The 25,662-nt window shown below is 41.6% G+C and overlaps 1 long non-coding RNA gene across 1 annotated transcript in view; it reads left to right on the forward strand.

Annotated features, from left to right (window-relative positions):
- LOC104875380 overlaps window positions 1-17,391 on the forward strand; it is a 35,688-nt gene extending 18,297 nt beyond the window's left edge. The window contains exons 2-5 of the long non-coding RNA XR_784034.2: window positions 8,912-9,237; window positions 11,503-11,670; window positions 15,471-15,577; window positions 17,354-17,391. This is a non-coding gene — a long non-coding RNA (uncharacterized LOC104875380). The remainder of the gene's footprint in view (window positions 1-8,911; window positions 9,238-11,502; window positions 11,671-15,470; window positions 15,578-17,353) is intronic.
- Window positions 17,392-25,662: the final 8,271 nt, after the last annotated feature.

A 25,662-nucleotide genomic window follows, 5' to 3' on the forward strand; every position in this document is an offset into this window, starting at 1 on the left:
CCCCCCCCCCCCACCGATGCTGGGGACAGAATCCAGGGCCTCACACACCAGGCCAGCAGTCTTGTCACTCACCAACACCCTTCTTATGAAGATTGCTTCCTCCCATCTGTTCAACAACGTTCTGGGCCTCCATGAGGCATCCAGAATTACACTGTGTTAGAACTGGGCGGAGGAGGGTGGAGGTCACAGGAAGAAGCGTGAATGGCGCCTCCCCTTGAGGACCATGTGCCTGAAGGGGTAGACTTATTTCAGTGCACCTAAATGAGGTTCAGGATTCCCTGGGGCATAAAGAGGAGGCCCACATCCAGCCTGAGCCCAGGATGTGGGGAGGCCAGGGAAGGTGATGGAGGAGCTGACAGTGCAATTAGCATCTTCTCCCCAGCTTTAGCATTGCAGCACCTCTGAGCTGGCATCCCCTGAGGTCACTGCACCTATCAAACCTAATTGTCATCACTGCTTAATTTTCTGATCTCCCTCTACTTCAAAGGACAGGGAAGGATTTTTTTGATCATGTCCCTACCACATAACAGTGCCCAACACTTAGCAGCTACCTTACAAATGTGGGTTGTGGTTATGTATGGAAATACTGAGCACAGGAATTTTCACCTTCTCCCCAAGTGGGAAGGGGAATTCTGCTGTAATTTTTAATGACTGCCTACTGCATTCCTAATGCTGAGCCAACTAAAAGGAAACAAACAAAATCAGAGAAAACACAATGGAATGTTCTTGGACTCTAGCTGATTCTATGCTTCATTTGCACAGTTAGAAAGCTGAAGTTCAGAGAAGTTACCTTGTAACTGCTGGTATAAGGTAATTAGTAAAACAACAAGTGTGAAAACCAGGCATCCTGCTTTCCACTCTGCAGTTCCTCTCTGGGGCCACAGGTAAGCTTCTGTCTGTCATAGACCAGTACCTGAAGCACAGAGCACCTCGAATAGGAGTTACTGCTTTTGCCAGTAGGTGGAACGCACTTGAATTTTAAAGGAACCTCATTTGCAAGTAAGGCTTTGTTTAACAGAATATTTTATATGATGGGATTATATTCTACAAAACTCTGGAATTTTAAAGGACACTGCCTCTGGTTATGTGTAATTGATTCTGGCAGATACGTGTTCCTTTTCATATGTATATTTCTGAAAGACTTCTTTTCTCCCTTTCATCTGATACCTTGGTGAAGCCCCAGAGGGGAATGTTGGGAACAAATAATTGTTCAAACAGGGATATTCCCTTCAAGGAAGATGCTTGGAATCCTTTCAGGATTCTAGTATTCTTTTGGAATTGACTTTGATGGGGCAGAACTGTACTTTAATTAACTTTCATGCCAAAATATCTTATGACTAGTGATTGGATAGTTTAAAGAATATTTAGAAGCTAAGGTTTCCTATCAAGAGGAAGAAATGGTTCATTTCCCGTGACCTGGGAATCACTGTTAAGGAACACTTTCGGAAGTGACAATAACAAGAAATTGTGACAATGAAGGATTAATTGGAGGATGTAAGACACTGTCCAAGTAGAAAACACTAGTGCTCTAGGGCAAAACATCCTATGAAAAATTTTCTTGTATTATCAACAGTACAAATTCATGTTTCTAACACTTAGTAAGTGTTTACCAGGTACTGGGTACTGCTGTAAGTCACAGGAAATGAATGAGTTCAACTTTCTCAATAATCCAATGACAGAGGGTCGTTAATACCTCTCTGTAAAAGTGAAACAAAGCACAGAAAACCCGTGTGACTTGCTCCCTGTCACATCTAGGAAGCGGGGAGTGCACATTCCCGCCTATATAATTTAACACCACACTCCAGGGTTATTTTTTAAGTTAAAAATTTAAATATTGAAGTACTATACATCATTATGTGCATACCTCTTAGTCTCTAATTCTAGTGACTTGAATGAAAAACACACACACAAGTATTGATGTTTATCAAAGCATTGTGTCCAGTAAGGGAAACTGGAAATACCCCAAATGCTAAACAATTAGAGAGGTGCTAGGGTCTTTATGACTTGACTTTTCTGTGTACATAATGTTACAAATTGTTTTCAAGTTATTAAGTTAGTCTTCTAGTGCTTATTTTAATGGCTTTGTAGCACTCCTTTATTCTCATATAACATGACTTATTTAACAGGCCCTTCATTGTTCCCGTGCTCTTGTAACCATTGTTCTGTGTGCCTCGCTGACTGCACTCCTTCATTTCTAGGAAGTAGTTCTGACTCTCTAGGTAGAGGAACAGGCATTCCATCACCTGTCTTTTTTAACTATTCCAAAGTAATCTTTCTCTTGTTTGCTTCATAACCCTGAACAACAGCCAAATAGAATCACTTGTTGTGGAAAGGTAATGGAGTGGCTCTTAAAACACCCACCATTTCTCTGCATGCATTTACCGATCGATCTAGCTGTACTCTACTAGGTTGAAAATCTGCAAGCAGAATTTCTGCCTGAGTCAGCTTTTTAGTCCCACACAGCAGGATTGTGTCTTGTACTTAATAGATGCCCAACAAATGATTATGGAATAAGTGAAGGTGACAATATTGTCAACAGTGTAAAATTGGAAATAATTCAAATGTGTAATGAGGGGCAAATGAAATTAACTATAAAACCTCAGTTCTAAAGAATTTGAATAAGTAATTAAAAATGGCAGAAAGGCAAATGTCAGTAAAAAATATTACATGAAAAGAAAGGAGAATGTATAATTCAATGTATTCTAGAATTTTGGCTATTTTAAGGCTTAGGCCCATAGGAACAAAAATCAAAGGGGTGCTTTGGAGAGACGTGGTATGGGCTTTTGTTTGTATGGACCTGGTGCAGTTTCAGAAAGAAAGAGTAAACAAATGAACCACATTTACCAACATACTTACAACTTTGAAATTATTTTATTAGATAATAGGATGTAAGATACAAGCTTTTTTCCTAAGTAACTTGTTCCGAATGCCTTGTGCATTATTGGAAGTAGAGTGATCCTCACAAAAGCACCCAAAGAAGTAAATTCTAGTGTGGGCTCTCTTTCTGCATGTTGGACACACAGATATTCAACCGCTTGCTTTTCAAATATCAGAACTGGGGCTCCATTGAAGGCTGTTGGCCTTCATTATTCACATGGCTCTTGACTGCAGACCAACACCAAACACCTGAAAATTGGCTGGAACCAAAGAAGAAACTATCAGGTCATTAATTTAAGTAAAATTAGGTCCTACTTTCAAGAGGCTTAAGGTTTTTTGTTTGTTTGTTTGTTTGTTTTTCCAATCAGTACTTATATGTGTAAGACACCTTTGGGAGGAAATGTGTGATAATTCTGTCCTGTCTTCCCTCTGCCTTTAGTCTCCCAGTGTGTTTCTGCTTATCCTGTGATACTCAGATGCCTCTTTCTTGGAAATCTGTTTCCTTTCCCCCTGGCTCAAGTAAATCTCCCCACCTTGGATCTTCAAGTTTCATGTGCAAACTCCTGCTGTACCACTCAGCATTATGCCGTTGTGTCCCTGGGGTCAGCTGCCCTACCTCTCCCAGTCTTCGTGCTGTTGTCCTCATCTGGTACGATGGCCTGCACATGCGCATGTATGCATTTCTTCAGTGACAGCTTCTGTTGTTCCTTTACCACAAATCTTCTTTAGAAAACCCCCAAATCCTAAGAGAGGGCACTGTAGTTTATTGCTGCTAAAGAAATGTGTAAATAAAATGTCTGTGGTTACCCAGCTGTTCCTGGGGAAGGCTTCCTTTCTTGGAGTCAGGCAAACATTTAATTTGGCACATTTATGAAACACTTAAGTGTTTAAGCTTTGTTGGGCCATATTTTGTCTTATGCCAACAAAGACATGATGCTCACTCAGTCTTCTCCAGCTTCTCTTCCGTCTCTGGGGACCACCCGGAAGTGGAGTACAACACTTTCAGATACTCTTATCTCTCCCTTGTGCCTCACTCTCCTTCTCTCTTCCCCTCTTCTTCCCCTACCCTTCCCTCCTTCCCTCCTTTGTTCCTCTCCTGGGTAATATCATTCTTTATTTTCTCTTTTCAGAAAAAGCAAAATGTAACCTTTGGTGGTCAGATGTCTCCTAAACTGAGGCCTTTATGAGAGGGTCACATGGGACATGGCTATGGTAGTCCCAAAAAGGAAGCCAAGGCTGCTTAGTTGACTGATAGGATATCGGTAGCAATTTATAACTCCTCCTCCTTCCTGCTCCTGTAGTCAATCTAGTGCATTAAATACTCCCCACATCTGTTCCCTCTCTGCTTCTACTCCTGTTGTCTTGGCTCTCATGTGCACTTGCCTGGAGTACTGTAATAGTCTCTGATTTGATCCTGTTTCTGATCTCTTCTGATCTCTTCCTGAAAGCCAATACACACTTTTCACTGCTGCCTTTGAAAAACATAAAATGATCATGCCACTTCCTTGATTTGGAACCCTCAATGATCTCTTACTGCATGCAGAACAAAGGTCACACTCTGCAGGAAAATGCTCTAAAAATTCTTTTAGAATCTGATCATGCCTCACCTCTCCTCTCCCTCTGCTCACTGCTTTTCCACTTTAACTACTATGGATGGTTTGTTTCTCAGAAGCCCGTGCTTCTCAGCTCCCTTGTGTCCTGGGAGCTTCTGAAGCTCTTTGTATCATAGTTCTGATGCTGCTTGACTTACCATAGCATTCCATCCTGATAAGTGCATCATAAGTTGGAAATATTGAAAGTTTGCTGTGCATTTGGTACACATGTGTGACCTATTCAACGTGTGAGCTTAGTTTAGCCTAATTGCAACATCCTCGGCTCTCTTCTGTTAGCCTACAGTTGGGCAACTCATCTAACACAAAGTCTTCCTTACAATAAAGTGATCCAGATCTCATGTAACTCTTGAACATAGTCCCCTGTATGCCATACCCTACAGGGATTCTGTGGTTTCTTCTATTGGTCACATAGTGCCACCTCGGAGAAAGATGGACATTTGAAATTCCAGGTATGATTTCTACTCCTTTTGCAACCTCATCTTTAGTGGAACCATTAAAAGTTGGGGAGCATTTGCACATCTGAGTGGTCAGAGTACAGCCAGGACTTGTGGAAGAATGAGCGAGCCAGGAATAGTCATGGCAGGCTATAGAACCATGATTCTATTTTCGACACTGGTATGATTATTGTCTCTTATCAACTTTTTCTAAATGGTGCTCCCTGACTCCCCAGGGGCCCACACGAAATTAGTGCAAATTACAATGAAAAAAGTTTAGCCTTTCTAATAATTCAAAAGCTTAGCAAAATGTCAACTTGTTCTAGTTTTGATGGAATGAAACAATTTAATGTAGCAGCTCTATATCATACCACTTAGAAGAACTAATTAGCATTCTTCAGTTAGTAAATCTGGGAAATGTTGAAACTGCTTAAAACATTATAAAAGTAAATACATAATCTTTTTAAAACTTAGATATTTATAATATCTAGGAATAAATTAAAACTACCTTGGCTCTTATTTTTTCCTGTGTTGTACCACAAAGACAGAGTCTTCTATCTCTTTGTATTCTCAAATCCTAAATCAGAGATTGGCTTATATCATAGGATAAACAAGTATTTGTTTGCTAAATAACTAGACAAGCTCTGAACACTTTTTGAAAGAGAAGGAAACCAATTATATTCAAGAATCAAGGTAAACCATTTAGAGGACAATAACAAACTAGACCCTATTTACAAAAGGTGCCAGGAAGGATGCTTGCTTTCAAGGTTGTGATCTGTTGGCTTAGCTGCCTTAGGCCTGAGCTTGGTGGGGCTGAAAACCCTGCTCATGGCTAGGAGGGAAAAGAGAAGAGACTGAGACCCCACAGTTCCCTTCAAGGGCCCCCAGTGACTTGAGGACCTCTCACTGGGTCCCACCTCTTCAGAGTTCCACATCCCACTAGCTCCACTGTGGGGTCTGGAGTTTTAAACACATCAGCCTCAGAAGACATTTAGGACCTGAACTGCAACATGAACTCAGTATGAATCAGTCAACATTAATGCCTTTCTTCTTTTAGAAGATCTATAGATCTATATTTGAAATAGATCCATATTCAATAGATCTGTATTTGAAAAGAAGTGCATCTGTTCATACCTGTGCGACTCTGGACAAATCTTTTTCACCTCTTTGAGCTCACATTTATTTAACTGTAAAATGAGAAAAGTAATATTTAGTTTGGAACACTGTTGTGAAGATTAAATCTTATATACGCAGAAGTACTTTGTCAACTGCAAAGTGCTATGCACATATGAGATTTCAAACATTAGCTACTGATATTACTCAACAGTTATATGATATATGTCAGCAACCTTGTGGTCTTGTGGACCACTTTCTGAAAAAGACACAACCCTTAACCCAGAGTGAATTGGGCAGCCAGGGGCACTGGCAGAAGATGATGTGTATTTCAAGAGGCTCACTTTGGCTGCGGAACTTGGAATAGACTCTAGGGAGAGGAAAGGAGGGGCAGGGGCAGGTGATGAAGGCAAAAGGTGATGTTGTCTGAGGCCAGAATGGTGGGTAGTAAGAGGGTTAACGAGAGCAGATGGATTCAGATTCCTTCTAGAGATAGAACCAGTGGTATTTCCTGGCAGTTGAATGCAGGATAATGACAGGAGAGACAGCACAGAGGACTGTGCTGTGATTGTGAGGGGAGCCTGAGGAGTCCTTGCATGGTGATGGGATACTGCTGCAGGTTGCATGGTTTGGAGGGAGGAGCAGTGTTCCGCTTTGGGCATGTCAAATTTGAGGCGTTGTTAGGTGTGCAAGTGGACAGGTCCAGTAGGAAGCCCAGTATAAGACGTGGCTGTGATAAAAGACACAGAATTTGGGAGCTGTCAGTGTGTAGGCGGGTGGTATGTAAAGACTGCAGCTAACAAGGGTCTGGTCATTTTGTTTATTTCCAAGATGACTGACAGGGTTGTTCCTTTATTCCCTTCTGTTCTTTTTCTCTCTCTAACCTCCCCACTTCAGTGAGTCCTTCTATACAGTCAACCATTCATATTTTAGCTCTTTTGTGTTTTCTAGTTTTTTTTTTTGCCTCTCTTCAGTTTCTCCAGTGCAGTGTCTGCTGTGCTTTGTCAGGGATTTGGGTCCAAATTGTAGGGGGAAAAAGCTCACAGACATAGAGATAAACACAGGACCCTGGCTTCTTGGAGTTGGTGTACTCACCTTGGAGAACCTGGAGAGAACCGGGCACAGCTGCCCACAGATCTGGGTGGCTGAGCAACACCACTACCACCAGCAAGGCCCAGAAAGTAGAAGTGTACCTACTGCATACCGTCTGGGACACCAATTGGTTGGGTGGGGTGTGGGAAACTCAGAGAATCACTGGTATATACTTCAGTGGGGGAAGTCAGTCCATCTCCGTGAGAAACATCAGAAGTGTATGGAAAGCACAACAAGACAAGAGCTGGATGGAGAAGTTACTGAGGCAATCAGCTGCTCCTGTTTGGCTGATTGCTTCCAAGGAAATGTCACATTACCCACAAAGTTTTCTTGATCCATGATGCTCCATCTACTCTTTTTATAAATAGATTATTTCATTGCTGTGAAAAGTGTACTTGTTTTGTAAAAGCTATTAGAAAATAGAAATAAACCACCAAAAGACTTTTTTTCCCCCAGAGCGTACCATGAAGCTGTTCTTTGGCTGTTTTTCTATATATGTATTTATTTTACAAAAATGAGAACATAATATACTCCTCTGCAGGTTCTTTTCTCATATGATGATATCCCTGATGATATCATGCTGCTTATCATCATCGGCATGACTATTTGTGTGGATGGATTGTAGCTTGTTTCTTTGTATCCCTTTCTGGCATCCAGGCCAGATATCCTTGCAGGCACAAGCTATTAGAAAGCTCATTTTCTTCCATATCATCTTCATAAACTTCCTCTGTCTTGTAGGTGGGAAATTTGACACCTAAGAGGGCGTAGGGGTCACATGCTCAGCAGCTATGGATCAAGAATGCAAAGAATGTATCTGAACTCCCAGCCCAGTCCTCTCTACTTCTAGTTCTGGGACTGGAGTCAACCTGGCATCTGTGAAACACACATGCAGCAGCAGACTTTGGCAGGGAAGTTTTGGCGAAATACGACAGCAGAGATGCCTTGTGGTTCTTTGGGAACTTTCAGTTTTACTTCAGAGCCTGAAACCCCAGATTTTCACAAAGGGGTGAAGTTGCTGTATGAGCTGTGGGGTGCAGGCCACTTTTGGAAGTTAACTCATGAGCTGAAATTTGCAAAATCCACAGTTGTACCATAGCTCCGTTCTAGCCAAGACTCTGAGAGGTGCAAAAAGATCCTGGGGTAGTGAATGATCACCTAGCATCTCAATTCTGGTTTCCTATCATTTCTAAGAGGCCTCCACCCAGCACCGAGTCCCATGAAAACTGACAGCATTCTGACTTTGCTAATCATCAGGAATGATTTTACATTGGACCAAAACATTCCTGAATTCCTTGCTGAGGGGGAGAAGGATGCTTGGAAAGCTTCAGATCACACTCAGCAGAAAGTGAAGAGTGAAGAAGGTTGGGGAATCCAGCCAGCATCTCCAGCCCTGTCCATGATCCCAGGTGTGCTGTACTGGAGATCAACCTGGTTGTGCCTCTCCTGGCATAATGTCTTCCCCGACTTCAGGCCCCAGCCTGGCACATGACCCCTCACAGCCTGGCCTCTTCCCACCTCTGCCTCATCACTGCCACTTTACTTGCAGCAACATGAAACTTCTGGTCCATTCCCCAACAAAGCGTCCTGCCAATACATCTAGAACTTCCTTTCTGAATGCCTTTTTTTGTCTTTTGTCTATGTTATTCTCACTCGGCTGGTGTTGGTGTCTCTTTCCTTTATTTATTTATTTTAAACAAAATTCACATATTATTTAGATTGAAATAAACTATGCAAAATTTTCTTCACCAAAAATAACAGCAACATTTTCTGTATTCTTTCTAGATAAACCACAAAACATTCATTTGGTAGGTTTTCGGGTTTTACTTATAAATCAAGACGAGGCAGTAGATAAGAGTCATGGGAAAAGACAGAAGAAAACAGACATGTCAGTTGCCTGCATGGATGGCCTCTCATTCTGTCTTGACGGTGAAGCAGCAGTGTTCAATATTCACCTACCAAGAAGCTTATGAAGATGTAGGCCCCATGAAGGAATGTAAACAGCAACAACCAGACATGGAATGACAGCAGCAACTTCTTCCATTCAAGCTTCAACTGTAACCTCTTCTTTTAATTTCCTTTAATGAAGACAGAATCTACACTGAAATCAGGTGAGCTCATAAACTTCTCTTTAGTAATTCCATTAGACTTTTAATAACACACTGAAAACGCCTCCTAATCACAGGACAATGATGGCCTTCACCGTAACATTTTATAAGATGCATTCCTTTCTCCACACCACCTCCAAATCCATTTCTTCAAAAACTGACAACTTAATACTTGAAAGCGGATACACAATGACAGTGGGTCATCTAAAATGACTTAATTAAAACAATTCCATTGTGCCACCCGCAGAGGTCATGCCAAAGTGAAGTGTGGCACTTACAATGCTGTCTTCTAGGAGAACAGACAAGTCTCAGGGCAGGAGAATTTAAATATGGAGATTATCAATGGCTAATATATTCAACGACAGGCCTAGTGGCTAACATATTCAGGGATTAGGTGGCTTATATACCCCTTATAGCTTTTCTTTCAAATAGCAAATAGAAGAAAAAGCCCACTTTAAAAGTCTGTTAGGTACTTTCAACAGTTTCTGAATTATCTGTAGGAAGCTCTGATGTAGTTGTCTATAGTTTGATATATGTGTCCACCATTAAGTCCAGATCATGTTTTATATCAAAATTTTTGTTAAACAAAGCCAAGTTACTTGACCTCTTGTCTGTCAAAGTGTTCCTCAAGCATGCTTTGAGATGCTTCTGTCCATTTTCATAGCGCCCATTCTCAACTTTCATCACAGGAAGAACATACAGGACCTTTAGCAAGGCGCACATGAGGGAAAAGCTTGATGTCAGGCAGATGGAGGGCTTCATAAATGGTAGACGGGAGTTCTGTGTCTTTCCCTCTGTGTTTCCATTTGATTCTCCAACACTGAAGTTCAGCCGAGAGTATGTGAGGACTGGGTGAGTCGCTTCTGTACACAGCAGCCTGATGTCCCTCTGACGTGTTGAATGTGAGCTGTCCCATGACTGAGGGTACCAGAGACAAGCACTGAAGAGCTCTGAGATGCTGCTCTGAGAATATATCTTTAAGTTCCTGAAAATGTGCTCCACTGTTGGGACACTCACTCGGGGTTTCTTTACAGTAATTCTCGGAGGTTAACTGAGAATCCAGGCGACCTTGTCGAGCCCTATGAAATTTCCCAGCGAGTTGCATTTGAATATCAAGTTTGGTTACCAAATTTGTGGCTTCCTCAAACCAAAACTCATGATAAACTTTAATATTTTCCATCACTCCATTGAGTGAGTGCAGTGCAGCGGTCAAGCTACTGGCTGCAAAGAAGACATCAGAAGTTTGTCCCTGGAGACTTTTCCCAAGGCCCTTGTAAAAGATAAGACATTTTTAAGAACAACAATGGTAACAGTAAAATCTGTTAGTGCACTACAGAGTACAAATGCTCAGTGAGCTATACAGTTATTCTATCAAATATCTGTGTCACTATTTATACCATCAAAACATAAAATAAGTGCTTGCAGCAGGTCCACTAAAACTTCAGAAGCATCATGCCTGCCTGTCCACTGAGAATGACATGTTTCCTTCAGTTCTTTACCCCTTTCTTCACTGTTCTGGAAAAGAACAGAAATTACACTGTCAAGTTCTAAAAGTAGTTGTGATCGATGGAAAAAAGAACAAATTCCTTGATTGTTCCCAACGCAACTGATATCCTTACCACCGGCACTGATTTTGCCAACCACACATTTCGGGCACAGGAAAAGCAGAGTGTGCAGATCACTGGGGGATATTTCTGTAAGTAGTCTAGGAGCAACAACTTTCATTTTAGAAGAAAATCCACTGGACACAATATAAGCTTGGTCACGACATTACTCCACATTTCATCCCCACTTCTCAGTTATTGCAGTGTGAAATTTCACAGCCAAAATTTCCGCATCAGTTTCATAAGGCAGGAAGCCCACAAACTCCTCTCTGAGGCTGTGAGATTCATCAACAGTCCTCACCAAGACAGCTAAGCACTCTTCTATTGTGTCCACCAAATCATCAGTGACGACGGAAAAGAAGTGTAGTCCCTCAATTCCCTGAGGGTTTCTTCCCTGTCACAGCTCTCACAGATCTCCAGCATCCGTTTCTGTGGTATTTTTGAAAAGAGCAAGGTGTTAACAGCTGTGGTCTCAAAGCGCTTTCTCAGAACCTCTTCGCCACCCTTCATCTGGCGCTCCAACAAAGCTTGGAAGTTGTCAGGCGTAGAGAGACCTTCCGGGATATCATGGGTCTCGTGCCCATCTAGAGGTATGTTTTGTTTCCCCTAAGATTCAAAATTTCAAATACAGACTTTAAGTGTTCTTTGTTTTCCTTCTTTCAAGGGTTAAAGGTCAAATGTCTTCATCCTGCTCATTGCCCCTGAAGTCCGCACTGGGATTCCAAGCATTGCTATTTCATCAATTTTCTTCTGTTTCGGTGTCCTGATTTCATCTGCACTCAGTTCTTTTATTTGTTTTCAGTGTTGACTATGTGGATTGTACAAATGACTGGTAAGATCAAATACTGCTGGTATTGCATTATCTCCAAGAACGGTCCTATAAGGACTCTCCCAATGACTGCAAGAGTCTCTGCTTCAATTAATTTTGAGAAATAAAATAACCCAATCGTTCTCTAGTTTTTTAATGCCTCTGCAAATTGGATAGTTCTACAGATCATAGAGGTCTCAAAGTGTTTGGCACACAACCGATACTGTTTATTTAGTCAATCAGGTGTTTTATCTTCTAAGTCTGCTCTCCTACAATTCTCCCGCTTCTGGCAGTGGGTGGGAACCTGAAGAAAGACGGGTTGGATTGTGCGCTCTTCCGCCTGCAGTGCAGTTGGGGGCCCCGCAGAAATTCAGCAACATCACCCACCTGCCAGCCCAGTCCTCCCCTCCCGGCCTCCTCAGGGCAGCCCGCCCGGGATGCTGCCCTCCTGTATTTATTATAAAATCCAATACACCGATCCCTGCTTATATGTGGGATCTGCAACTGTGCATTTAACCAACCAGGTATTGAAAATATTAAAGAAACTTTCAACTAAACTGAACAAGCACAGATTTTGCTTATTATTTCCCCTCCTGCACAGTATAATTATTTTCATAAGCTTTATATTAGGTGTTATAAATAAACAAGACATGATTTAAAGTATATAAGAGGATGTGTGTCCATTACAAGCAAATGCTACATCATTTTATACGGGACTTGAGCATTCTCACAGTTTGGGGTGTCTGAGAGGGGCGCGGATGGACTGTTTGCCTTTGATCAAATTTCTGGAACCTGATATGTTTCTTGAAATATTCGTGACAGTTTTCAGTCAGGGGATTGACCTTGATCTTAAATCTTGAGCTCCTTGCCAGGGTCAGAGTTACCTCAGCCCACAGCATGTTCCAAGTCTTTGGGCACTTGCTAAACATGCAGCATTAATGAAGCAGGAAGGACCCATTTACTGAAAAAGGATCTCATCGCTTCCTTTCCAGCTGGAAGTTGTCTGGATGGCATCATTGGTTTTTGCTAGTACTCCACTTAGGATATTTACTTAAGTATTGGCAGTGATAAAACGGTGGGTAAGAAATTGCACATTCATCAAAAGTAGGCGGCCTGATAGAAATGCATGAACATCGTCCTCATCTCCAAATTAAATTACCATATGTACATGGTTTGACTTGTCATTTATGTACTTGTATATTTATATACCCATCATCCTTAATCACCCACAAGAATAAATGAGTGCATTTAAGAACAAATGTTTGCAACATAAGCTAATGGTTAATTGAAAATTTCTTCATGGAGGAGAAAGCTGAAAGACAATATGAGAGAAGACAAAAGCCTTTTAAAAGAACAAGAAGACTCAATAACATACACTCAGATTTTTTTTTTTTTTTTTTGGTTTTTTGAGACAGGGTCTCACTATGTAGTTGAGACTGACCTGGAACTCACTATGTAGCCCAGGCTGGTCTCAAATTCACAGCAATCCTCCTGCCTCAGCCTCCTGAGTGCTAGGATTACAGGAGTGCGCCACCACACCCGGCCATACACTCAGATTTTTAACTCAACGTAGAGGACATTCCAGGTTAGGTGCCTCAAAATCATTCTTTTAAAAGCATTCTCTAAGCAGTACAGAGAGATAACTCAGCTATCAGAAAGTGCACTGAATTAGGCATTGCAAAATTTGGTTCCAATCCTGAGTAGCCTTTTTTGGTTGTATGATCACAGGAATTCAGGGGAACTTCTGCAAGTTTGTTTCCTTGTGTTTAAGACTAATGTTGCTAGAAAAATATTTATGAAAATATTTTCAGATGCTAAAGACAGCTCAACTGCATAAATGTCATTTTCTATGCAAATATGCATTTTATCAAAATCAAGATCATCGAGCTCAGAAAAATGCCATGACTACCATTACTACTACTACTAGTACTACTACTACTACTACTACTAACTACTACTATGGCCTCTTAATGATGACAATGCGATGTGATTATGATGATGATGATGATGATGATGATGATGATGATAAAAGATATTTTTGAAAATTTACTACCATATCCCTGGGTTGTCTTGGAATTTTATATGAGTTAATCATTTGTGCCCCATAAAGCCCCTATGAAGTAATTTCCCATATTTTATACATAAGAACTGGCTCTCTGGAGAAGTTCAGTAGCTTGCTTAAGATTGCATAGCTAGTAATCAAAATGCCTGTGTCTTCAACCTAAGGTTGGACTCTAGAGCACAAACAACAACAGTTATTTGCTTCTCCCTGTCTAATAAGAATTAATTTGTAGTTGGATGGTGCTTTATTTCTTTCCTAATAAAAATTTCATTTTATCCCTGTAGTGGTCCTGTGAAATGGAAGTTATTGTCCTTATTTTACTGGTGTGAAACTTGGGTCAAAAAAATTAAGGGATTTGCCCAAAGTCATGCTGCTCTGGAAGGGTAAATCAGTTGCTACTATGATGGTGGTGACTACGGACTTCTCCTGTGTGATTTCAGGGTCTGTTTACTCTGTTTCCCCTGACACTTTCCCATTGAAGACACCTCCTGTGAGGACCCTGGCTGAGGATTGGTGTGGTTTGATTTGTCTTGAGAGCTTTCTCTTCTTGGCCACTCTTTGCAACACTCTGTCTATGATAGATGAAGCTAATTGTTTCTACAAACGTCATGTAGTTCTTCAGAGCCTAGAAAGAGCTACAGTGGACTTCCAGACCAAATGTTACTGGCCTTGGAGGAAGTCACCTTGGGGAGAGAGCCTCAGGTGAACTCTGCTTATGATGCCAGGGTCACCTCTCTCCAGGTGCTAAGCTCACTCCTTAGCCACACTTCCTCTGGGGAAGACACACAGTTGGCCTTAGCACAGTACTCAATGTGTCATTGCCCTGTACAAATCCTCAGCATGCCTCTTCCTTCCTACTGTCTGTAGTTTTGCATGCTCCACACCTGGCCTTGACCTGTCTGTTCCCTAGCCTCCTCCCGTCTCCCAGTTGCTCCATGTCCCCAAGTTATCGTGGCACCTTGCTTAGGACTCCCGTCTCCTCACTCTCCACTTGGCTAAAGCAATCTTAGATCACTTGTGCCTTCTGTGAACCTGCTCTGCGCTCCTGTCTGTTCTCCCGTCACATCTGAGAGATGCACTTGTCATGTAGCACTTAACTGCACTAATACATTAGCATGGAGATGGCCTGTTTGATTGCCCATCACCTGTAGTATGCTAGGAGCTCTTAGACAGCAGAGTTTTTCCAGTATCCACTCTGCTGTCAGCACATAGTAGGTGCTCACTGTGTAGCTGCTGATTAAATGCTGATCCCTTATCTCAGAAGTCACTAAATAGTTTGAAAAGATCTTTTTATTCCTGTCCATCTCTTCCAGACTGTAAACTTCTTGGGTACAGATAGTTTTGCATATTCTCTACTGTAGACTGAGTGACTGACATAGAGGAGATGTTCAGTAAATGAGAAACCAGCCAGGGATTCAAACCATTGGATCCTGCTCTTCAGCCTCTCCATAGTCTGTCCTTCAATGTAAAACATATCCTTTCCCAAGTTGCTATATCTCCAATGTTCTCTTTATTTCTAAGGTCTTCTTTTATGGTCTGACATATACATTTTTTCATTTGCTTATATTATTTATTCTCATATTTCTAGTGTCTAGTGTCTTAGTCTTAATATTCTTCTCTATGAATGAAAATATAAATGTAAGCATCAACAGGGAAGTAATTTTCATATTATTACAGCTTCCTCCAGCTTTTTGTTTTAAAAGCTATGTATTCATTAATGATAAACATATTTAATAACCTCCTAAAATGTGCCTCTGTGTAGGTATCTTATTGATGAATCACACTGATCCTTACAACCATAAGAAGGAGGCATGGAGAAACCAAAGATAAATAAAGTTAAGAGCTTTGCTTAACATCTTGTCCCAGATGGTGAGTACCAGAAGCAGAATTTAAATATAGAAACTATGGTTTCATCCACTTCAACCTCTGTACAGTGGAGTCTGTTTAGAAAGCAGAGAAAAAATAAGGATATAAAACATACCTATAATTCCAATCCACTGTCTAGAGACAACCACTGCTAATGCTTCGGTACATGGTCCTCCAAATTGAGGTGGCAGTCCTATAATGAGGGACCCCAACTCCTGCTGTGCACATTGCTGTGTGACCCACTCATCTTGAGCAGGGGCTGGACTTATGACTCACTTCTAGTTAATAGAATAAAGCAGAGCAGATTGGATGTAACTTCTGAGATTAGGTTACAAAGAGATATCAGTCATTATTGTGGGCCTCCCATCCCACCCCCCCGAATACACACACACACTCACATACACACACACACACACACACACACACACACACATACATACACACACACTGGAGAAGTAAATTGTTAAGCTGCAGGAAGTTATTCAGAAATTCTTGCACCGAAAAACTGATTATCTCTGATTGACTTAGTTACTTTCTCATTGCAGGGAACAGTCACAGTGTAAAGGAGGGAAGGTTTACTTGGCTCATGGTTTGTAGAGGTTCAGTCCAGGTTTGGCTGGCTCCAAGGCAGGACATAGCAGAGGGCCATGGTAGGCCATACCTTCAGTGACTTTTCAACTTCCAACATCACATTTAGTTACAGACTCATCAGTGAACTAATCCAATGATGATTATCATGCTCCCATGATCCAATCACCTCTCCAAAGTGGGCAGGAAGCAGATCTCCCCAGAGGAGCCTTCACTTGACTGGCCTGTCCACATATGGATTCTGCCTGGGAGGTGTGAGCTGGAGACATCTGCTGAGGTCTGCCTGGATCCCTGGTACCAGCCTAGGAGGGAACAAACGTTTGTTGCATTAATTCAGGGAATACTTTGACACATAGCAACAGATAAATAATGTATAAACATATACATATTGAAATAAGTATTTAATCCTTTGTTTTACTATTTAGCATAGATCCAAATTGAATTTATCAATGAGAGTAAATGGATGAATCATATTTGTATTTCACAGTAATTTTCAAGAAAACTTTATTTATAATTGTGAAGTAGAACCATGCTTCAGAAAGCATGCAAAGCTTAAATACACAGCTGAAAGAATTGTAAATAAACAGCAAGGTTCCAATGTCACTATATTTTATTTTTAAATGAAGTAAATATGCAAGCATATGTAAAATCAGTTGCAATTTCATCTTCGAAGACAGGATGAAAGGAAGGCTAAGTAGATGAATCATTTTGAGATAATTTAGGATTTGGAGTATCTAAATTAGTGTGAAATATTGTTGTATACTTTAACAAACTGAAGATGAAATTCCTAGTCAAAATTAGTCATCAGGAGGAAGTCTAGAAATCATACCACAGAGGAACACATGCAATATGTGGGACAGAGTGGGGCCTCAGTACAAAACTGATGAATAGACGAATAGACCTAGAATTAAAAAATACCTTTCATTTGACCCCCTCCTAGGGCTTGTAAGTGTGTGAATGCTGCCTTAATGTATTCAAACTTAAGTTTTCTCATCCTTAAATTACAAACACACTTGTAAAGTTGTGAGGTTTAAAATAAATGGCATTGTTCCTCTGAGGCTCTGTTCAGCACTCAGTAAATACACAATACTTGAACTACCAGAGTGTAGTAAGTCTGGTTTTGGGGTACACCAGTGATTTGTCACTACATTGAAATTATTTTTTGATAAATTTTTTTTGTTTTGGTACCAGGTATCAAACTCAGGACCTTGCGCATGTGAGGAAGGTGGCAGCACCACTGAGCTAAATCCCCAGCCCCTCAAAAGTATTCTATTACAGTAAAATACACATCATGTAAGTACCATCTTTTTCATCTTAATCACTTTAAGTGTACTGATATTAGATGCATTAATATCTTTACACAACTGTTACCTCCCATCCACCTCTAGAACTCTTCATCTTGCAAAAACTGAAACTCTATCCATTAAACACTCCTTTCCCTTCCTCCCTCTCCAGTCCCTGCAAACCACCACTGTGTTTTCTGTCTTCTTAAGTTTGACTTCTTTATAATTTTGGCTACGCTATGAATTTGTCTATTCTAGGGGGTCTTGTGTGAGCAGCATCGTGCAGTGTGTGTCTTTCTGTGACTAGCTGACTTCACTCAGTGTGGTCAGTGTCCTTAAATTGGAGCTTAGGCCAGAATCCGATTTTGCTAAATTTGAATGATACAATGTTATACCAAGAGCTCAAAAACAAAACAAAATTAAACCACCTAAAATTAAAACCTCAGTCAAGAAATGGGCAAGAGAAATGAAAAGACACTTCACAAAGGAAGAAATACAAATGTTCAATAAATATACCCCCAAAATGCTTAATATCTTTGGGCATTAGAGAAACGCAAATTAAAATAATGCTAAGATCCCATTTTACTCCAGAAAGAATGACATTCATTAAGAAATCAAACAATAACAAAAGCTGGTAAAGCTTTGGTGCAAAAGGAACCCACGTTTATTGTTGTTGTGAATGTAAACTAGTACAACCATAATAGAAATCAGCAAAGTGATTTCTCAAAGAATCAAAATTAGAAATCCATGTGATGCAGTGATCTTGCTAGGTATCTTCTCCAAAGAGCTGATGTTATCATACTACTGTGATACACTCATACCAATGTTTATAGCAGCACAACTTGTAATAGCTAAATTCTAGAAACAGCCTGTACACCCGTCAACAGATTGGATGAACTGAATGTGTTATCTATACATAACAGGATGCTACTCTGCTATTAAAGAAGGACAGATCTGAGACATCTGTAGGAAAATGCATGCATATAAAAAACATAATGTTCAGCGAAACAAACCAGACACACAAGATTAAACACCATGTAGTGTTTCTCATTTGAGTGAGACAAAATACAAATGAGGAGAATAATAAGGGATGGACAGAAGGGGACAAGGGATGGACCTCTTGCAATAGGGAAGTGGTCCAATGGAGAAAGCATGGGGAGTGAGAACAGGAAGGGGAAGTAAGCAGAATAAAGATATGCCATGTACAGGAGCCCAACAAACTCAGTAATGCAGACATGTGCCACAACACTAGCTAAGAGTAATAATATCAGCAAGATGATAAATGAAATGGGAAGAAAAGAGCTAAAGGGGTAGGGAAGGTGGGAAGAGGAGGTGAAAGGAAATAAGGGAAAAGAAAAAATATGAGAAAAGGGAAAAATGCAAACAAAGTCTTTGTAAATAGGGGAGGGTGGAGGGGGTAAAGGGAGGGCAGGGGTATGGGGAAAAAATGAGAACCCAGATCTGTCAGGTAAAGGTACAAGATCCCAATGACAAATGTAACTGTACTGTACACTTAAAAAGTACCATTAAACTCAAAAGAAAAAGAAAAATGGCATGGAGGAACTAGAGAAGGATGGGAGAGGGGGAGGTAGGGGTGGGGGTTATAGAAATACAGCTGTAATATGTACATGTAACCACTCTCCAAGATGACTGTAAACTGCTTCGACTAGAAACCTATGATAACGACATTTTTAAAAATGTAAAGTTTTATAGAAAAATAAAAATAGTGCTCATCTTAATGTGAGAGATGGTATCGTGTTGTGGTTTGTAAGCTAGGTTATCTGTAAATGTAACAACTAAATATTTTATTCAGTGGTAAATGTTCCTAATAAAATATATTTTCAGGAATATCTCTAAAAGTACAAAGAAACAAACAGCAGCTCGGCCCAGACTCCACTTTCAGTTTTGGTGGGCTTTGTTCCAGAAACCCCATGCATGGAGAAGATGGCAGAGCGAGACTGTATAAATAGAGAACTGCTTGGCTAATCCAAGGTCATGCTAGAAATGCTTATTAAAATAGTGCATTTACCTAATTTCAATGGAATGTCACAACAGAAAAACTGAAGTGAAACCCAAGGAACTGCTGAAACCTATGTCACATTTCTGGTACTGCCACTGAAATTGTTTCCTTACATACCCCTCTGAAGGCTCAATGAGGGCTTCAAAGCATTCTCTCAGTACTGATCGGAGCACTTCAAGGTCTTAACGTAAATGCTGTTTGTCTAGTAGATTCATTTCCCGGTGGCTTTCCGGTGTGGCGCTTTCCAGTACCAGGGAGAAACACACGAAGCCGCACTTCTAAGCGTGGTTCTCTATCTCGGTGCTCTGCTTGGGAAGCACAAGTGAAGTCCATCTTTTTGTTTTGCATTCACTGGGAGGTTCGAAAGCTTTTTCTTTATTCTATTGTTTGGATTTTTAGTAGTGCTTCTTCTGTACTTTGCTGGTTTGTATTTAATTCTTTGATCCGTCAAGATGGTTGTTTTGGCCCCATTTGTTTTCTTAACTTGGTAATCTTCCTTCTCATTGCAGCCTATTGCTTAATCATCTTGTTTTTGAGCCATGTATAAATGGCTCCATCCTGAGCTCTTATTGTTCTGTAGCTGATTGTGTTTCCTTTCGCTCTGTGTTTAGAAGTTTTGCATAGTTGAAATACCCACCTCCCCTTTTCTCATGCTTGCTGTGGACAGTGCTGCCCAGGTGTTCTCCTTGCTCTGATAAGTGATTCATTATCCTTCCTTTTTTTCTTTTTCTTTCTTTCTTTCTTTTCTTTTTTTTTTTTGCTTTCTTATTGATCTGGCAATCTTGTCAGTTTCAGTTAAATTCATCAGACTGGATGTTTCTGTAAACTTTTCCAGACCTAGAGAATACAGGTGTGGTCCATGAAACTCAGTTGCAGTTGTGGGCTGACCCCACCTTGGGTGTCTTCTGACATCCCACCAAGTGTCTCGTGCCTGGTCTGCGGCTGGCCATTTAGCTGCATCTCCCCTTCATTCCACTCTCTCTGCCTGGAGCCATAGAAAAGCCTGGTCCCGGTGACTTGTTTTTTCTGCTGACGTCCACTGTTCCTCACTGCTGTTCCATTTTTACTGCAACTGCTGTAACACTTCTTTAAAGATATTCATCATATTATGATGTTCCAATCCCTGCTCAAAACCCCCATTCCACGTCCTCAAAGCTGCCTCCCCATCCTCTATGCACTGGCCACAGTGTCACCCTGCCCCTCTTTGCCTTACTTGGTTCTGACCACACAGTGTCTTTGCTGAACCTTGAGAACGTGGGTCTGCATGCTTTGGGACATCTGCGGTCATGCCTTACCTGCCTAGAGTTCCTACCTTACCCATAACCACATGCTTCCTCCGCTAGGTCCCTCGGCTTGAGATCGTATGTCAGAACTTCAGTGGGATCTTTGCTAACATGTAAGGTTATATGGCTGGTAACCTGATGCACTCTTTCCTAATGTTCATAACCCTCAACAGAATAAATATTTATGTTTTCTTGCTTTAAAAACCATTTTCAACTTTCCTCAGGCACAAGGATTTCTATCTGTTTTGTCCTAGGTTGGTGTTTCATGCAGAATGGGTCCTTGATGATCCACCGGATGTAGAGACGGATGGCACGCAGATGTGTGCTGTGCCCCATGTGTTCACCCCGTCCTTCTCTGTGGCTGTCTCTTGGCACATGTCCCCCCTCCCTCATGCTCTTCCCTAAATTGGAGGTCATTCTTAACAAATCAAAGGTGAAGCTTGACATCAGGTGTTGGTCGTCCAGAATCTTTATTGCTTTCCTTGCTTACTGTTTTTAAGTGTGTTGGATCAGGTCAATCTACTACTTCTGTTAAGTGTGCTCGATAATATTGTAGGCTTTTTTTTAAACAAGTAGCTCCTGGCAGTGTCTGGCCTCTTTTCTTTTTAAATTTGTGTTGATTTTATTAAATATTAGGGAAAGAGAACTCTGTAATCCAGTCTCTTTCTCCCAGTTTTATGCATTGTTTTCATTCAGTGATGTGCTTTGAACTAGATCCTACAGCAATTCTATTAATACCCCAGTGAGTATAAGACTCATGCATAAGAGGCATGCAACTTCATTCTATTCTGTGTCAGATCTCAACACTAATTTCAAGCCTCCATCCCTCTAGCAGTAGAAACAGTCCTCATTAATTTGAGATTTCTGCCCTTTCAAAGGTTACATATCTAAGTGGGTTTCATGTGGTGTAGAAGTTTGAGAGATGGCTAAGGAGTCTGTTCTGGGTCACCATCTCCCCTTGGTGATGTCAGATGAGCTACCCCTGCTCATACCTTTTCTTCTTGTGCCAGTCTACCCCAGTGCCTGCTCCACATACCTCAGGTCCACTGGCTCTTGGCTGCTTCAGGCTGCAAAGTAGTGATTTCTTTTTCTCCCACATTATGCTAAGTATCTGGGAACTTGCCCCTTCCCCAGCCTTATCTGGAAAGAAAAGCACCAGTCACCAGTCCTTGGTGCTATGGAGTTTTTCATGTCTTCAGCCCCATCCATCTTTACCTGGCACTAAGGTGATAAAGCAGGGAGCCTCTTCTCAATGACTGTCCTCCCTTCTCCTGGCCCATGGAATAATTTCCTAATTTTAGGAGGCAGAAAGAGGTCTGCATTATGTATTCTCTATTTTTAGAATTGATATTTAAATTTTTGGAGATTCAAAGACCCTTTCCTGTCTTCTGTTGTTATTTCTCCTCCTTGAATCAATGATGATATCCTGTCTAACCCTAGAATGTACTAAGGATAGGAAGAGGCTAGACATATTAGGAAATATCAGGACAACCACAATGCTTGATATATATATACAAGAATATCATCTGCAAATGAACATCTAATACACACCAGAAATTGTCATTACTTGGGATTGCTCACCACCCCACAAAATTAACACTGCTCTCATTCTATGGCTTGGACACCTGAGCCCTTGTGAGATCCAAGAAGTTCCTAGAGTTTTGGTGGATAGTGTTCAAACAGATTTTATTTAACACAGGATTAGAAAACAGCAGAGGAGTTATTTAAGCCAATGACACCTGCAGGACCTGCTAGACACAGAATGGGCACTTGATTATTCTTTTATGTGGATCTTACTTGAAATTCTCGGGTTCTTCAAGATGTCACTTTCTGCAACTGACAACCAAAGGAAAAGATTTAATGTGTTCATCCCTTTGTATGTATGTGTCACCTGCAGGGTACAGTCAGAGTAGCATTGGCCTGGCTCTCACCTTGGCCCTACCTTCCACCAAAGCACAGAACCAGTTTCCTCAACCCAAATCGTGAATAAGCATGTTTCTTTGGCAGAGCTGTGAGAAGAATACAGAAAATTTTTTTGTGGATGCAAAAGTATGTTTAGTCCTCTTTTCTAGAGGAGATAGATAATACATGGAAATGCTTCTGGTCTGTACTCAAGGAAGCTGTTACTTTTCCCAGTGTGGTCCCCTCTGGGTGAACTTTCTTTTCCACATTCATCACATCTGCTACCACGAGAGTAGACCAGCCTCTCTCTACCCTGAAGTCACAGCACCTCTGAGTGGGAGAAGCAGGTTGGGCGTTCTTTTCTCAGTAGAGGGGAGAGTACTCAAGGTTGCCACTGTCATTCTAGAACACAGTTGATGTCACTTCTAACCTGAGCTGGGGCCTCTTGCTGGGAGCAAGTGTGGCTGAGTAATTCTCCTCCCTCATGGAAGGTTGGGGGGACGTGTTCTTATCACCTCTAATAAAGCTCTGACTTAATTTGTTGTTAGTCGCCTTTTGTAGGTCACAAGATTTCCTGAAAAGGAGAACTGAATGGACTGGTTTACCTAACTCTAGCATGCCCCAAACAATGTGCCATACGGCAGAGGATATTTTACCTAACAGGGATTGAGCATTTGCTTGTAGAACCCTCCTAAGCACTCTGTAAAGTAGGTCCTTTCATTAGCCCATTTTATAGACAAGGAAATAAAGCACAAAAAAATGAAATAACTTGCTTATATGTGTACAGATGATAAGTGTCAAAGCCTGGGAATCCCAAGCCTTCAAACCAAGCTTTCCTCTATTCTTAATATGAATATATCTTGCCTAGTTTAATTTCTTTGCAAATTTGGTTTTCTCATGGTTTGCATTATGTGACTCCTTGAGTTGTGTGTGGACACAATGAAATTCAGCTTTCAAAAGGCATGGAGGGCATGAGTTGGGGAGGATGAAGACCTTTGGAGGAGGTGAAAGGTGACATGGAAACCCAAAATTCACAGTTGAAGGTCAGAGGGTCTGGGAGGTAACCTTCTCCCCCAGACTCTAGGAAAGGGGCTATGGTTGGTTCATTTCCCAAGAGTGTACCACCTGGGCCCCCATCTGAGGAGGAGCCTGTCTTCTGAAAGCTCCATGGATGTGTTTGAGAAATGAGTTTCACAGACCTGACTTGGGGACTCAAAAGCATAGTGGAGAGTCCACTTCTGGGACGACCTGCAGAGGCTGAGATGTGGAGTGCAAACTAAACTAGCACTTTAAAAGATTGTGTGAAGAGGATTTACTAAAAATAATAATAATGCTCTCTCACTCTTTGCCTGTTGCTTTGTGAACAAAATTCTTACCAGACTCGGTAAAAGAGAGGGTCAGGCCACCATGGGCTTTGGTGTTTTGGTTGTTTCCTGTTTTACCCTTTGAGATAATAGATAGTTGGAAATTGGAGAAGTTTGAAGAAAGCTGTAGACTCATTACTAGCTCAAAATGACAGTTCGTGGATGCTTTCCACTCAGCTCTTTTTGTTAAAATTGTGGGCAAGAGAGAAAGCTGCAGTGCATAACAGAGTCTTATTACAGTGTTCGGAATGTTTCCCAGTAACAACAGGGTAGACAGGACTGCAGTCAGGAGAACCTGCCTCGGCTCCAGGACAGGACACACGCCCTACATAGCGGGTACCCACCCCCAGAGCAGGGAAGTTCTTTGCTCCTGGCTCTGTTCTGTGCCTAGACTTAGCCTCAGGCCCTGTGTTAACTGAGAATGCAGCAGCCACTTCTTTCTTCTCCTTCTGTGTTGTTCTCTTCAGCGTTCTTTCTCCTATGCAAGGCTCCCTTCTACCCCATTTTCCCTAATCCAGGCAGTTTCTTGGGATCACAGCAAATTGCTAGGCAGAAAGCAGGAAGAGACGCAAGTGGAACAGGGAGTCAAGTGATGCTGACAAAGCTCTGACGACTGCTGCCAAACGCGAAGACGCGGGCCAGCTCTGGGCACCCAGCTATGAGGTTGCTCCTGTCCAGGAAGCAGCTGAGGGCTGGTGAAGAGGGTGACACATCCAGAGCAGGTGCACCCTAGGTGAGGGCTGGTTATTAAGTAAGAACCAGATGGACAGTTGGGCACAGGAGTTGTGGAGTAGAGAAGATAATCTAAAATAAGGGCAGTGCACAGTGCAAATCACTCTTTCTGGAGTTAGCAAACACTGACACAACAACCTCATCGTCTCTAAAGCTGGCTGCAGCATACAGTATCATCAGCAGCAGTGAGGACCAGAGAAAATGATGGGCAAAGAGGAAAAGGAATAACTTCAGGAAGAAAGAGCATCCGGAAAATGATTTGCCTCAGGTAAATCCCCCAGAACCTCTTTCAGACAGCTGTGAGGTGCTCCCACAAATCGTGTGAAGACTTTGTCTGTCTGAAACAGAGGCAGAGATCCGAAGAGGATAAATAACTGTGATAAATGTAAACATATTAGATGGGAAGTGATGATAGAAGAAGGCAAGAAGAACATTTCATACAGTACAGGGAACCGAGTCCCCGTTAGAGGCAGGGCAGGGCAGGACAGTCTCTGCTCCAGGAAGGTGCACCCTGGTGTGGAGGACACATTTGAGGACATCCTCTGATTAGCAAAGGAGGCAACAAATAAGGGGAAGGGAGGTTCCAGGAGCCCTGGCCGTAACTTGTGGAGTTGCCTAACACACACACCTCCCCGAGCTAGAAAGAAAGAGATCTCTCAGCAGAGAAGGAGCTGACCCCAGCTTAGGGAAATCTAAAGGGAAGGGCCATACACCTGTGTAGGTTGGTGAACGTTTCAGCCTACTAAGGAAAACACAAAACTAAATTCCCGGGCAGAACACAAAGAGTGTTTCTGAGGATAAAAATTAGTCTAGTCCTGGGCTGCTTCCTCCTAGCACGCTAGAAGAAAATTTGGCAGCATTTATAGAGTTTGAAGAGAAAAAGGTACACTCCAAGGGAAGAAATATATATATATAT

The sequence above is a fragment of the Fukomys damarensis genome, unplaced genomic scaffold (assembly GCF_012274545.1).
Source record: "Fukomys damarensis isolate Sample0158 unplaced genomic scaffold, DMR_v1.0_HiC HiC_scaffold_5, whole genome shotgun sequence".
In the NCBI taxonomy this organism is placed as follows: Eukaryota; Metazoa; Chordata; class Mammalia; order Rodentia; family Bathyergidae; genus Fukomys; species Fukomys damarensis.